At 66.1% G+C, this 12,232-nt stretch overlaps 4 non-coding genes across 4 annotated transcripts; all 4 read left to right on the top strand.

Annotated features, from left to right (window-relative positions):
- Positions 1 to 1,557: 1,557 nt before the first annotated feature.
- Positions 1,558 to 1,676, top strand: LOC132596349 (5S ribosomal RNA). The gene has a single exon (XR_009562448.1). It is a non-coding gene; the product is annotated as a 5S ribosomal RNA (ribosomal RNA).
- Positions 1,677 to 4,372: 2,696 nt separating this feature from the next.
- LOC132596348 (5S ribosomal RNA) lies at positions 4,373 to 4,491 on the top strand. Its single transcript, XR_009562447.1, has one exon. It is a non-coding gene; the product is annotated as a 5S ribosomal RNA (ribosomal RNA).
- Positions 4,492 to 7,187: 2,696 nt separating this feature from the next.
- Positions 7,188 to 7,306, top strand: LOC132596347 (5S ribosomal RNA). The gene has a single exon (XR_009562446.1). It is a non-coding gene; the product is annotated as a 5S ribosomal RNA (ribosomal RNA).
- A 2,696-nt stretch (positions 7,307 to 10,002) lies between these two features.
- LOC132596346 (5S ribosomal RNA) lies at positions 10,003 to 10,121 on the top strand. The gene has a single exon (XR_009562445.1). It is a non-coding gene; the product is annotated as a 5S ribosomal RNA (ribosomal RNA).
- Positions 10,122 to 12,232: the final 2,111 nt, after the last annotated feature.

The raw sequence follows: 12,232 nt of genomic DNA, 5'->3' as shown, positions 1-12,232 counted from the left end.
GCTGAGACACAGAGGAGGTGCCCAGAGACCAGGGGTTTGGAGTCTGCAGCTGCAGATGTACTTAGTGCATGGTATAGGACCAGGAGGGGCCTGCTGGCAGAACTGTGGCCACTAAACCAAAGGGACCCTCAGGCCAAGAAGGGGACACTGGCTTCTTATTGCAGGAAGCCAAGCGCAGGGACCCAGGCTGGCAGAAGGAGTGGCGCTTCCAAGCCACAGACCACCAATGTTTCCTGGACTCTGGCGCTCTTTATTCCTCTCTCCATGCCCTGCCGCCCCCTGCCCCTGCCCCCATTTGCTGCTGGTAAGTTCACTTTCCCAGTCTGGCTCCCGTGCAGAGAGGGCCTGGAGGCCGAGGTGGAAGGTAGCAGCGAGTTGGCCCGCGCTTGGCCCTCCTGCGGTTGCCGCTTCAGCACCAGACTGTCATACACCTGGTAGTTGGCATTGCCTCCCGGGTTCCGGCTGAGTGGCATGAAGGTGGGCGGGGGTGGAGGGTGCTCGGTAGCCTGGACGTCGGGCAGGAGGTGAGAGGGGCGGAGGAGCAGCGCTGAGCTGGGAGCCGGGGCCCGCTGGTCCAAGGCCTCGGCCAGTACCGTGAGGGAGGCGGAGGTGGCCACAGGGCGCCGCAAGGGCAGGATCTCAGCCCATTCGGCCACCGGGTGCCGCACCTCGTGGGGATCGCGGGAGTAATCCAAGTGTCCCGTGGAGGGATGCAGGCTGCGGTTGGACTCGCTGTGAGCACAGCTGGGGAGGCTACGTCTGTGGGCCGGTGGGGTGTCGCGCTACCAGGCGTCGGGCCGGTAGACCCGAGGCAACAGAGCGGATGGAGGCTCAGAGCCCTCCAGACCCAGACTCCGCCATGGGCCCAGTTGCCGTCCTTTCGGCCCGCGAGCCCCTCGACCTGCACCTGGCCGCCCCCACCGGCGCCCAGCCCCGGCGCCGCCACCTGTGTGCCGGTATGTCCCTCCACAGCTCCCTCCGTCAAAAGCCCCCCCCCACCCCGCCCCTCTGGCGTGTCACCGCGGCCGGGTGCGGGAGCGGGATCGAGGGCAGGGGCCGCTTCCCCGGGCCTGCCGGCCACCAGGGGCGGGGTCCTGAGCTCGGCGGGGGGTGTGGGGGCAAGGGTGGCCTTGCCGGGGCTGAGGGGCCGTGGCGACTCAATGGTGGCTCCCGGTGGCTTCGGGCCAGCTGCTGTCGGGCAGGAGGGCCGGCCCGGGCTGCGGCCGGGCTGCGCCTAGGGCCGCGTGGGCGGGCAGGGCCGATGCCCAAGGGACCGCGGGCCCCGGGCCCTGAAGCCTCCGGGGCCACGTCCCTGTGAGCGACGTGCGGGATCTTGGGCGGGGCGCCAAGCGCCGAAGGGTTTGCTGGGTCACGGCCGCCCTGGGCTGGGAGGTGGTCGCCAAACCCTCCGCCGCCGCCCGATACCCGAGACCTCCGTTGCCCCTGCCTGGGCGGGCGAGGGGGCCCTGCCGGGGCGGGCCGGCCGCCAGGCTGGCGTTAAGGCGCCAGCGCCAGCGAAACTGGGCCTCAAGAGGCCGCCCGCGGCCCCCCGCCCCCGTCTACGGCCATACCACCCTGAACGCGCCCGATCTCGTCTGATCTCGGAAGCTAAGCAGGGTCGGGCCTGGTTAGTACTTGGATGGGAGACCGCCTGGGAATACCGGGTGCTGTAGGCTTTTTGCCTCCCGCTCCGCCCGCCTTCTCCTTTACTCGCCCGCGGCGGGGGGGCCGCCGGCTCCGCCCCCGCCGAGCCCCGCTGCAGGCAGTAGTCAAGGTGGGTTTACCTGCCCGAGCAGGAAGCTTGGGCGATGGCAGAAGTGGGAAGAAACTCTTGAGCACAGGTTCTTGGGATCCACGGAGCAGCGCATGCACATGCGATGGGTGCCTACACAGCTGGCTTGCTTGTCTGTGGGGAAAGGCGAGATGGGTCAGGGCCTGGGTTCCTGAGGGGCTGAGAATCAAGGCAGGGATAGAAGAAAGGGGACAGGCCCACATCCCCTGAACCCACGCCGGCGCCCACTCACCTTTGTGGAAAATACGATTGAAAAGTGCCCGCAAGAATCTCTTCAGATGCCTCCAGAGTTGAGGGAAGAAGGGGAGGGGGGAGGCCGGGAGCAGGGTGAGCCCTGAAATCCAACCCTTATCCCGGTCACACCCCAGCAGCCCTCCCACCTCAGCCCCTTCAAGACCCCAGGGCTCCCCCAACCGCGCTGCACAGATCCTGCCCTGACCATAGTCACCATGTTGATCCCCACGTTGAGCAAGATGAAGCTGACCGGGATCAGAAGAATTGAGTATCCTTGCTCCTGGCATTTCCTGGGGATGGGGCCAGTGAACGGCTCGGCTCGGTAGTAGTTTCGCTCACCCATGGCTGTTGGTCCCAGGACTGCCTGGGCCCTCTGCCCTCCAGTTTTAACTGGGAGCCAGACTGGGTCATAATGGGGCAGGTGGTGAGGTCACAGTGAGGGAGGGGGATGAAAAGGAGGGCCCAGAGTGGCATTCCCTGGTAACCAAGGTCAGGTAAGCTGAGCCTGGACAGTCAAACAGGGCCCGGTGGCCGGCATACATCCCCTCGAGTGGTCATTCATTCGCTCACCGCCCGCTGACTCACTTGTTCAAATGACACATTGCGTCTCTTGGCCCCTCTTGAGACTAGGAAGACCTTGGCCTCAGAGGCCTGCTGAAGGCCTGGCTGGAGTCCAGAGCCTCAGCCTTCTTCATGCCCTTCACTGGGCCTGGAGCTGGACCTGCCCAGATGTGGAACCTCCCAGTTTGGAAGCAACTTCTTGTATGAGGCTCTCTGTGGACAGGGACAGCTGAGACACAGAGGAGGTGCCCAGAGACCAGGGGTTTGGAGTCTGCAGCTGCAGATGTACTTAGTGCATGGTATAGGACCAGGAGGGGCCTGCTGGCAGAACTGTGGCCACTAAACCAAAGGGACCCTCAGGCCAAGAAGGGGACACTGGCTTCTTATTGCAGGAAGCCAAGCGCAGGGACCCAGGCTGGCAGAAGGAGTGGCGCTTCCAAGCCACAGACCACCAATGTTTCCTGGACTCTGGCGCTCTTTATTCCTCTCTCCATGCCCTGCCGCCCCCTGCCCCTGCCCCCACTTGCTGCTGGTAAGTTCATTTTCCCAGTCTGGCTCCCGTGCAGAGAGGGCCTGGAGGCCGAGGTGGAAGGTAGCAGCGAGTTGGCCCGCGCTTGGCCCTCCTGCGGTTGCCGCTTCAGCACCAGACTGTCATACACCTGGTAGTTGGCATTGCCTCCCGGGTTCCGGCTGAGTGGCATGAAGGTGGGCGGGGGTGGAGGGTGCTCGGTAGCCTGGACGTCGGGCAGGAGGTGAGAGGGGCGGAGGAGCAGCGCTGAGCTGGGAGCCGGGGCCCGCTGGTCCGAGGCCTCGGCCAGTACCGTGAGGGAGGCGGAGGTGGCCACAGGGCGCCGCAAGGGCAGGATCTCAGCCCATTCGGCCGCCGGGTGCCGCACCTCGTGGGGATCGCGGGAGTAATCCAAGTGTCCCGTGGAGGGATGCAGGCTGCGGTTGGACTCGCTGTGAGCACAGCTGGGGAGGCTACGTCTCTGGGCCGGTGGGGTGTCGCGCTACCAGGCGTCGGGCCGGTAGACCCGAGGCACCAGAGCGGATGGAGGCTCAGAGCCCTCCAGACCCAGACTCCGCCATGGGCCCAGTTGCCGTCCTTTCGGCCCGCGAGCCCCTCGACCTGCACCTGGCCGCCCCCACCGGCGCCCAGCCCCGGCGCCGCCACCTGTGTGCCGGTGTGTCCCTCCACAGCTCCCTCCGACAAAAGCCCCCCCCCACCCCGCCCCTCTGGCGTGTCACCGCGGCCGGGTGCGGGAGCGGGATCGAGGGCAGGGGCCGCTTCCCCGGGCCTGCCGGCCACCAGGGGCGGGGTCCTGAGCTCGGCGGGGGGTGTGGGGGCAAGGGTGGCCTTGCCGGGGCTGAGGGGCCGTGGCGACTCAATGGTGGCTCCTGGTGGCTTCGGGCCAGCTGCTGTCGGGCAGGAGGGCCGGCCTGGGCTGCGGCCGGGCTGTGCCTAGGGCCGCGTGGGCGGGCAGGGCCGATGCCCAAGGGACCGCGGGCCCCGGGCCCTGAAGCCTCCGGGGCCACGTCCCTGTGAGCGACGTGCGGGATCTTGGGCGGGGCGCCAAGCGCCGAAGGGTTTGCTGGGTCACGGCCGCCCTGGGCTGGGAGGTGGTCGCCAAACCCTCCGCCGCCGCCCGATACCCGAGACCTCCGTTGCCCCTGCCTGGGCGGGCGAGGGGGCCCTGCCGGGGCGGGCCGGCCGCCAGGCTGGCGTTAAGGCGCCAGCGCCAGCGAAACTGGGCCTCAAGAGGCCGCCCGCGGCCCCCCGCCCCCGTCTACGGCCATACCACCCTGAACGCGCCCGATCTCGTCTGATCTCGGAAGCTAAGCAGGGTCGGGCCTGGTTAGTACTTGGATGGGAGACCGCCTGGGAATACCGGGTGCTGTAGGCTTTTTGCCTCCCGCTCCGCCCGCCTTCTCCTTTACTCGCCCGCGGCGGGGGGGCCGCCGGCTCCGCCCCCGCCGAGCCCCGCTGCAGGCAGTAGTCAAGGTGGGTTTACCTGCCCGAGCAGGAAGCTTGGGCGATGGCAGAAGTGGGAAGAAACTCTTGAGCACAGGTTCTTGGGATCCACGGAGCAGCGCATGCACATGCGATGGGTGCCTACACAGCTGGCTTGCTTGTCTGTGGGGAAAGGCGAGATGGGTCAGGGCCTGGGTTCCTGAGGGGCTGAGAATCAAAGCAGGGATAGAAGAAAGGGGACAGGCCCACATCCCCTGAACCCACGCCGGCGCCCACTCACCTTTGTGGAAAATACGATTGAAAAGTGCCCGCAAGAATCTCTTCAGATGCCTCCAGAGTTGAGGCAAGAAGGGGAGGGGGGAGGCCGGGAGCAGGGTGAGCCCTGAAATCCAACCCTTGTCCCGGTCACACCCCAGCAGCCCTCCCACCTCAGCCCCTTCAAGACCCCAGGGCTCCCCCAACCGCGCTGCACAGATCCTGCCCTGACCATAGTCACCATGTTGATCCCCACGTTGAGCAAGATGAAGCTGACCGGGATCAGAAGAATTGAGTATCCTTGCTCCTGGCATTTCCTGGGGATGGGGCCAGTGAACGGCTCGGCTCGGTAGTAGTTTCGCTCACCCATGGCCGTTGGTCCCAGGACTGCCTGGGCCCTCTGCCCTCCAGTTTTAACTGGGAGCCAGACTGGGTCATAATGGGGCAGGTGGTGAGGTCACAGTGAGGGAGGGGGATGAAAAGGAGGGCCCAGAGTGGCATTCCCTGGTAACCAGGGTCAGGTAAGCTGAGCCTGGACAGTCAAACAGGGCCCGGTGGCCGGCATACATCCCCTCGAGCGGTCATTCATTCGCTCACCGCCCGCTGACTCACTTGTTCAAATGACACATTGCGTCTCTTGGCCCCTCTTGAGACTAGGAAGACCTTGGCCTCAGAGGCCTGCTGAAGGCCTGGCTGGAGTCCAGAGCCTCAGCCTTCTTCATGCCCTTCACTGGGCCTGGAGCTGGACCTGCCCAGATGTGGAACCTCCCAGTTTGGAAGCAACTTCTTGTATGAGGCTCTCTGTGGACAGGGACAGCTGAGACACAGAGGAGGTGCCCAGAGACCAGGGGTTTGGAGTCTGCAGCTGCAGATGTACTTAGTGCATGGTATAGGACCAGGAGGGGCCTGCTGGCAGAACTGTGGCCACTAAACCAAAGGGACCCTCAGGCCAAGAAGGGGACACTGGCTTCTTATTGCAGGAAGCCAAGCGCAGGGACCCAGGCTGGCAGAAGGAGTGGTGCTTCCAAGCCACAGACCACCAATGTTTCCTGGACTCTGGCGCTCTTTATTCCTCTCTCCATGCCCTGCCGCCCCCTGCCCCTGCCCCCATTTGCTGCTGGTAAGTTCACTTTCCCAGTCTGGCTCCCGTGCAGAGAGGGCCTGGAGGCCGAGGTGGAAGGTAGCAGCGAGTTGGCCCGCGCTTGGCCCTCCTGCGGTTGCCGCTTCAGCACCAGACTGTCATACACCTGGTAGTTGGCATTGCCTCCCGGGTTCCGGCTGAGTGGCATGAAGGTGGGCGGGGGTGGAGGGTGCTCGGTAGCCTGGACGTCGGGCAGGAGGTGAGAGGGGCGGAGGAGCAGCGCTGAGCTGGGAGCCGGGGCCCGCTGGTCCAAGGCCTCGGCCAGTACCGTGAGGGAGGCGGAGGTGGCCACAGGGCGCCGCAAGGGCAGGATCTCAGCCCATTCGGCCGCCGGGTGCCGCACCTCGTGGGGATCGCGGGAGTAATCCAAGTGTCCCGTGGAGGGATGCAGGCTGCGGTTGGACTCGCTGTGAGCACAGCTGGGGAGGCTACGTCTGTGGGCCGGTGGGGTGTCGCGCTACCAGGCGTCGGGCCGGTAGACCCGAGGCAACAGAGCGGATGGAGGCTCAGAGCCCTCCAGACCCAGACTCCGCCATGGGCCCAGTTGCCGTCCTTTCGGCCCGCGAGCCCCTCGACCTGCACCTGGCCGCCCCCACCGGCGCCCAGCCCCGGCGCCGCCACCTGTGTGCCGGTATGTCCCTCCACAGCTCCCTCCGTCAAAAGCCCCCCCCCACCCCGCCCCTCTGGCGTGTCACCGCGGCCGGGTGCGGGAGCGGGATCGAGGGCAGGGGCCGCTTCCCCGGGCCTGCCGGCCACCAGGGGCGGGGTCCTGAGCTCGGCGGGGGGTGTGGGGGCAAGGGTGGCCTTGCCGGGGCTGAGGGGCCGTGGCGACTCAATGGTGGCTCCCGGTGGCTTCGGGCCAGCTGCTGTCGGGCAGGAGGGCCGGCCCGGGCTGCGGCCGGGCTGCGCCTAGGGCCGCGTGGGCGGGCAGGGCCGATGCCCAAGGGACCGCGGGCCCCGGGCCCTGAAGCCTCCGGGGCCACGTCCCTGTGAGCGACGTGCGGGATCTTGGGCGGGGCGCCAAGCGCCGAAGGGTTTGCTGGGTCACGGCCGCCCTGGGCTGGGAGGTGGTCGCCAAACCCTCCGCCGCCGCCCGATACCCGAGACCTCCGTTGCCCCTGCCTGGGCGGGCGAGGGGGCCCTGCCGGGGCGGGCCGGCCGCCAGGCTGGCGTTAAGGCGCCAGCGCCAGCGAAACTGGGCCTCAAGAGGCCGCCCGCGGCCCCCCGCCCCCGTCTACGGCCATACCACCCTGAACGCGCCCGATCTCGTCTGATCTCGGAAGCTAAGCAGGGTCGGGCCTGGTTAGTACTTGGATGGGAGACCGCCTGGGAATACCGGGTGCTGTAGGCTTTTTGCCTCCCGCTCCGCCCGCCTTCTCCTTTACTCGCCCGCGGCGGGGGGGCCGCCGGCTCCGCCCCCGCCGAGCCCCGCTGCAGGCAGTAGTCAAGGTGGGTTTACCTGCCCGAGCAGGAAGCTTGGGCGATGGCAGAAGTGGGAAGAAACTCTTGAGCACAGGTTCTTGGGATCCACGGAGCAGCGCATGCACATGCGATGGGTGCCTACACAGCTGGCTTGCTTGTCTGTGGGGAAAGGCGAGATGGGTCAGGGCCTGGGTTCCTGAGGGGCTGAGAATCAAGGCAGGGATAGAAGAAAGGGGACAGGCCCACATCCCCTGAACCCACGCCGGCGCCCACTCACCTTTGTGGAAAATACGATTGAAAAGTGCCCGCAAGAATCTCTTCAGATGCCTCCAGAGTTGAGGGAAGAAGGGGAGGGGGGAGGCCGGGAGCAGGGTGAGCCCTGAAATCCAACCCTTATCCCGGTCACACCCCAGCAGCCCTCCCACCTCAGCCCCTTCAAGACCCCAGGGCTCCCCCAACCGCGCTGCACAGATCCTGCCCTGACCATAGTCACCATGTTGATCCCCACGTTGAGCAAGATGAAGCTGACCGGGATCAGAAGAATTGAGTATCCTTGCTCCTGGCATTTCCTGGGGATGGGGCCAGTGAACGGCTCGGCTCGGTAGTAGTTTCGCTCACCCATGGCTGTTGGTCCCAGGACTGCCTGGGCCCTCTGCCCTCCAGTTTTAACTGGGAGCCAGACTGGGTCATAATGGGGCAGGTGGTGAGGTCACAGTGAGGGAGGGGGATGAAAAGGAGGGCCCAGAGTGGCATTCCCTGGTAACCAAGGTCAGGTAAGCTGAGCCTGGACAGTCAAACAGGGCCCGGTGGCCGGCATACATCCCCTCGAGTGGTCATTCATTCGCTCACCGCCCGCTGACTCACTTGTTCAAATGACACATTGCGTCTCTTGGCCCCTCTTGAGACTAGGAAGACCTTGGCCTCAGAGGCCTGCTGAAGGCCTGGCTGGAGTCCAGAGCCTCAGCCTTCTTCATGCCCTTCACTGGGCCTGGAGCTGGACCTGCCCAGATGTGGAACCTCCCAGTTTGGAAGCAACTTCTTGTATGAGGCTCTCTGTGGACAGGGACAGCTGAGACACAGAGGAGGTGCCCAGAGACCAGGGGTTTGGAGTCTGCAGCTGCAGATGTACTTAGTGCATGGTATAGGACCAGGAGGGGCCTGCTGGCAGAACTGTGGCCACTAAACCAAAGGGACCCTCAGGCCAAGAAGGGGACACTGGCTTCTTATTGCAGGAAGCCAAGCGCAGGGACCCAGGCTGGCAGAAGGAGTGGCGCTTCCAAGCCACAGACCACCAATGTTTCCTGGACTCTGGCGCTCTTTATTCCTCTCTCCATGCCCTGCCGCCCCCTGCCCCTGCCCCCACTTGCTGCTGGTAAGTTCATTTTCCCAGTCTGGCTCCCGTGCAGAGAGGGCCTGGAGGCCGAGGTGGAAGGTAGCAGCGAGTTGGCCCGCGCTTGGCCCTCCTGCGGTTGCCGCTTCAGCACCAGACTGTCATACACCTGGTAGTTGGCATTGCCTCCCGGGTTCCGGCTGAGTGGCATGAAGGTGGGCGGGGGTGGAGGGTGCTCGGTAGCCTGGACGTCGGGCAGGAGGTGAGAGGGGCGGAGGAGCAGCGCTGAGCTGGGAGCCGGGGCCCGCTGGTCCGAGGCCTCGGCCAGTACCGTGAGGGAGGCGGAGGTGGCCACAGGGCGCCGCAAGGGCAGGATCTCAGCCCATTCGGCCGCCGGGTGCCGCACCTCGTGGGGATCGCGGGAGTAATCCAAGTGTCCCGTGGAGGGATGCAGGCTGCGGTTGGACTCGCTGTGAGCACAGCTGGGGAGGCTACGTCTCTGGGCCGGTGGGGTGTCGCGCTACCAGGCGTCGGGCCGGTAGACCCGAGGCACCAGAGCGGATGGAGGCTCAGAGCCCTCCAGACCCAGACTCCGCCATGGGCCCAGTTGCCGTCCTTTCGGCCCGCGAGCCCCTCGACCTGCACCTGGCCGCCCCCACCGGCGCCCAGCCCCGGCGCCGCCACCTGTGTGCCGGTGTGTCCCTCCACAGCTCCCTCCGACAAAAGCCCCCCCCCACCCCGCCCCTCTGGCGTGTCACCGCGGCCGGGTGCGGGAGCGGGATCGAGGGCAGGGGCCGCTTCCCCGGGCCTGCCGGCCACCAGGGGCGGGGTCCTGAGCTCGGCGGGGTGTGTGGGGGCAAGGGTGGCCTTGCCGGGGCTGAGGGGCCGTGGCGACTCAATGGTGGCTCCTGGTGGCTTCGGGCCAGCTGCTGTCGGGCAGGAGGGCCGGCCTGGGCTGCGGCCGGGCTGTGCCTAGGGCCGCGTGGGCGGGCAGGGCCGATGCCCAAGGGACCGCGGGCCCCGGGCCCTGAAGCCTCCGGGGCCACGTCCCTGTGAGCGACGTGCGGGATCTTGGGCGGGGCGCCAAGCGCCGAAGGGTTTGCTGGGTCACGGCCGCCCTGGGCTGGGAGGTGGTCGCCAAACCCTCCGCCGCCGCCCGATACCCGAGACCTCCGTTGCCCCTGCCTGGGCGGGCGAGGGGGCCCTGCCGGGGCGGGCCGGCCGCCAGGCTGGCGTTAAGGCGCCAGCGCCAGCGAAACTGGGCCTCAAGAGGCCGCCCGCGGCCCCCCGCCCCCGTCTACGGCCATACCACCCTGAACGCGCCCGATCTCGTCTGATCTCGGAAGCTAAGCAGGGTCGGGCCTGGTTAGTACTTGGATGGGAGACCGCCTGGGAATACCGGGTGCTGTAGGCTTTTTGCCTCCCGCTCCGCCCGCCTTCTCCTTTACTCGCCCGCGGCGGGGGGGCCGCCGGCTCCGCCCCCGCCGAGCCCCGCTGCAGGCAGTAGTCAAGGTGGGTTTACCTGCCCGAGCAGGAAGCTTGGGCGATGGCAGAAGTGGGAAGAAACTCTTGAGCACAGGTTCTTGGGATCCACGGAGCAGCGCATGCACATGCGATGGGTGCCTACACAGCTGGCTTGCTTGTCTGTGGGGAAAGGCGAGATGGGTCAGGGCCTGGGTTCCTGAGGGGCTGAGAATCAAGGCAGGGATAGAAGAAAGGGGACAGGCCCACATCCCCTGAACCCACGCCGGCGCCCACTCACCTTTGTGGAAAATACGATTGAAAAGTGCCCGCAAGAATCTCTTCAGATGCCTCCAGAGTTGAGGCAAGAAGGGGAGGGGGGAGGCCGGGAGCAGGGTGAGCCCTGAAATCCAACCCTTGTCCCGGTCACACCCCAGCAGCCCTCCCACCTCAGCCCCTTCAAGACCCCAGGGCTCCCCCAACCGCGCTGCACAGATCCTGCCCTGACCATAGTCACCATGTTGATCCCCACGTTGAGCAAGATGAAGCTGACCGGGATCAGAAGAATTGAGTATCCTTGCTCCTGGCATTTCCTGGGGATGGGGCCAGTGAACGGCTCGGCTCGGTAGTAGTTTCGCTCACCCATGGCCGTTGGTCCCAGGACTGCCTGGGCCCTCTGCCCTCCAGTTTTAACTGGGAGCCAGACTGGGTCATAATGGGGCAGGTGGTGAGGTCACAGTGAGGGAGGGGGATGAAAAGGAGGGCCCAGAGTGGCATTCCCTGGTAACCAGGGTCAGGTAAGCTGAGCCTGGACAGTCAAACAGGGCCCGGTGGCCGGCATACATCCCCTCGAGCGGTCATTCATTCGCTCACCGCCCGCTGACTCACTTGTTCAAATGACACATTGCGTCTCTTGGCCCCTCTTGAGACTAGGAAGACCTTGGCCTCAGAGGCCTGCTGAAGGCCTGGCTGGAGTCCAGAGCCTCAGCCTTCTTCATGCCCTTCACTGGGCCTGGAGCTGGACCTGCCCAGATGTGGAACCTCCCAGTTTGGAAGCAACTTCTTGTATGAGGCTCTCTGTGGACAGGGACAGCTGAGACACAGAGGAGGTGCCCAGAGACCAGGGGTTTGGAGTCTGCAGCTGCAGATGTACTTAGTGCATGGTATAGGACCAGGAGGGGCCTGCTGGCAGAACTGTGGCCACTAAACCAAAGGGACCCTCAGGCCAAGAAGGGGACACTGGCTTCTTATTGCAGGAAGCCAAGCGCAGGGACCCAGGCTGGCAGAAGGAGTGGCGCTTCCAAGCCACAGACCACCAATGTTTCCTGGACTCTGGCGCTCTTTATTCCTCTCTCCATGCCCTGCCGCCCCCTGCCCCTGCCCCCATTTGCTGCTGGTAAGTTCACTTTCCCAGTCTGGCTCCCGTGCAGAGAGGGCCTGGAGGCCGAGGTGGAAGGTAGCAGCGAGTTGGCCCGCGCTTGGCCCTCCTGCGGTTGCCGCTTCAGCACCAGACTGTCATACACCTGGTAGTTGGCATTGCCTCCCGGGTTCCGGCTGAGTGGCATGAAGGTGGGCGGGGGTGGAGGGTGCTCGGTAGCCTGGACGTCGGACAGGAGGTGAGAGGGGCGGAGGAGCAGCGCTGAGCTGGGAGCCGGGGCCCGCTGGTCCGAGGCCTCGGCCAGTACCGTGAGGGAGGCGGAGGTGGCCACAGGGCGCCGCAAGGGCAGGATCTCAGCCCATTCGGCCGCCGGGTGCTGCACCTCGTGGGGATCGCGGGAGTAATCCAAGTGTCCCGTGGAGGGATGCAGGCTGCGGTTGGACTCGCTGTGAGCACAGCTGGGGAGGCTACGTCTGTGGGCCGGTGGGGTGTCGCGCTACCAGGCGTCGGGCCGGTAGACCCGAGGCACCAGAGCGGATGGAGGCTCAGAGCCCTCCAGACCCAGACTCCGTCATGGGCCCAGTTGCCGTCCTTTCGGCCCGCGAGCCCCTCGACCTGCACCTGGCCGCCCCCACCGGCGCCCAGCCCCGGCGCCGCCACCTGTGTGCCGGTGTGTCCCTCCACAG

This window comes from Globicephala melas, unplaced genomic scaffold, assembly GCF_963455315.2.
Source record: "Globicephala melas unplaced genomic scaffold, mGloMel1.2 SCAFFOLD_172, whole genome shotgun sequence".
Lineage (NCBI taxonomy): Eukaryota > Metazoa > Chordata > Mammalia > Artiodactyla > Delphinidae > Globicephala > Globicephala melas.
The sequence above is the reverse complement of the archived record's forward strand: the minus strand, read 5'-3'. Positions and strand labels throughout refer to the sequence as shown.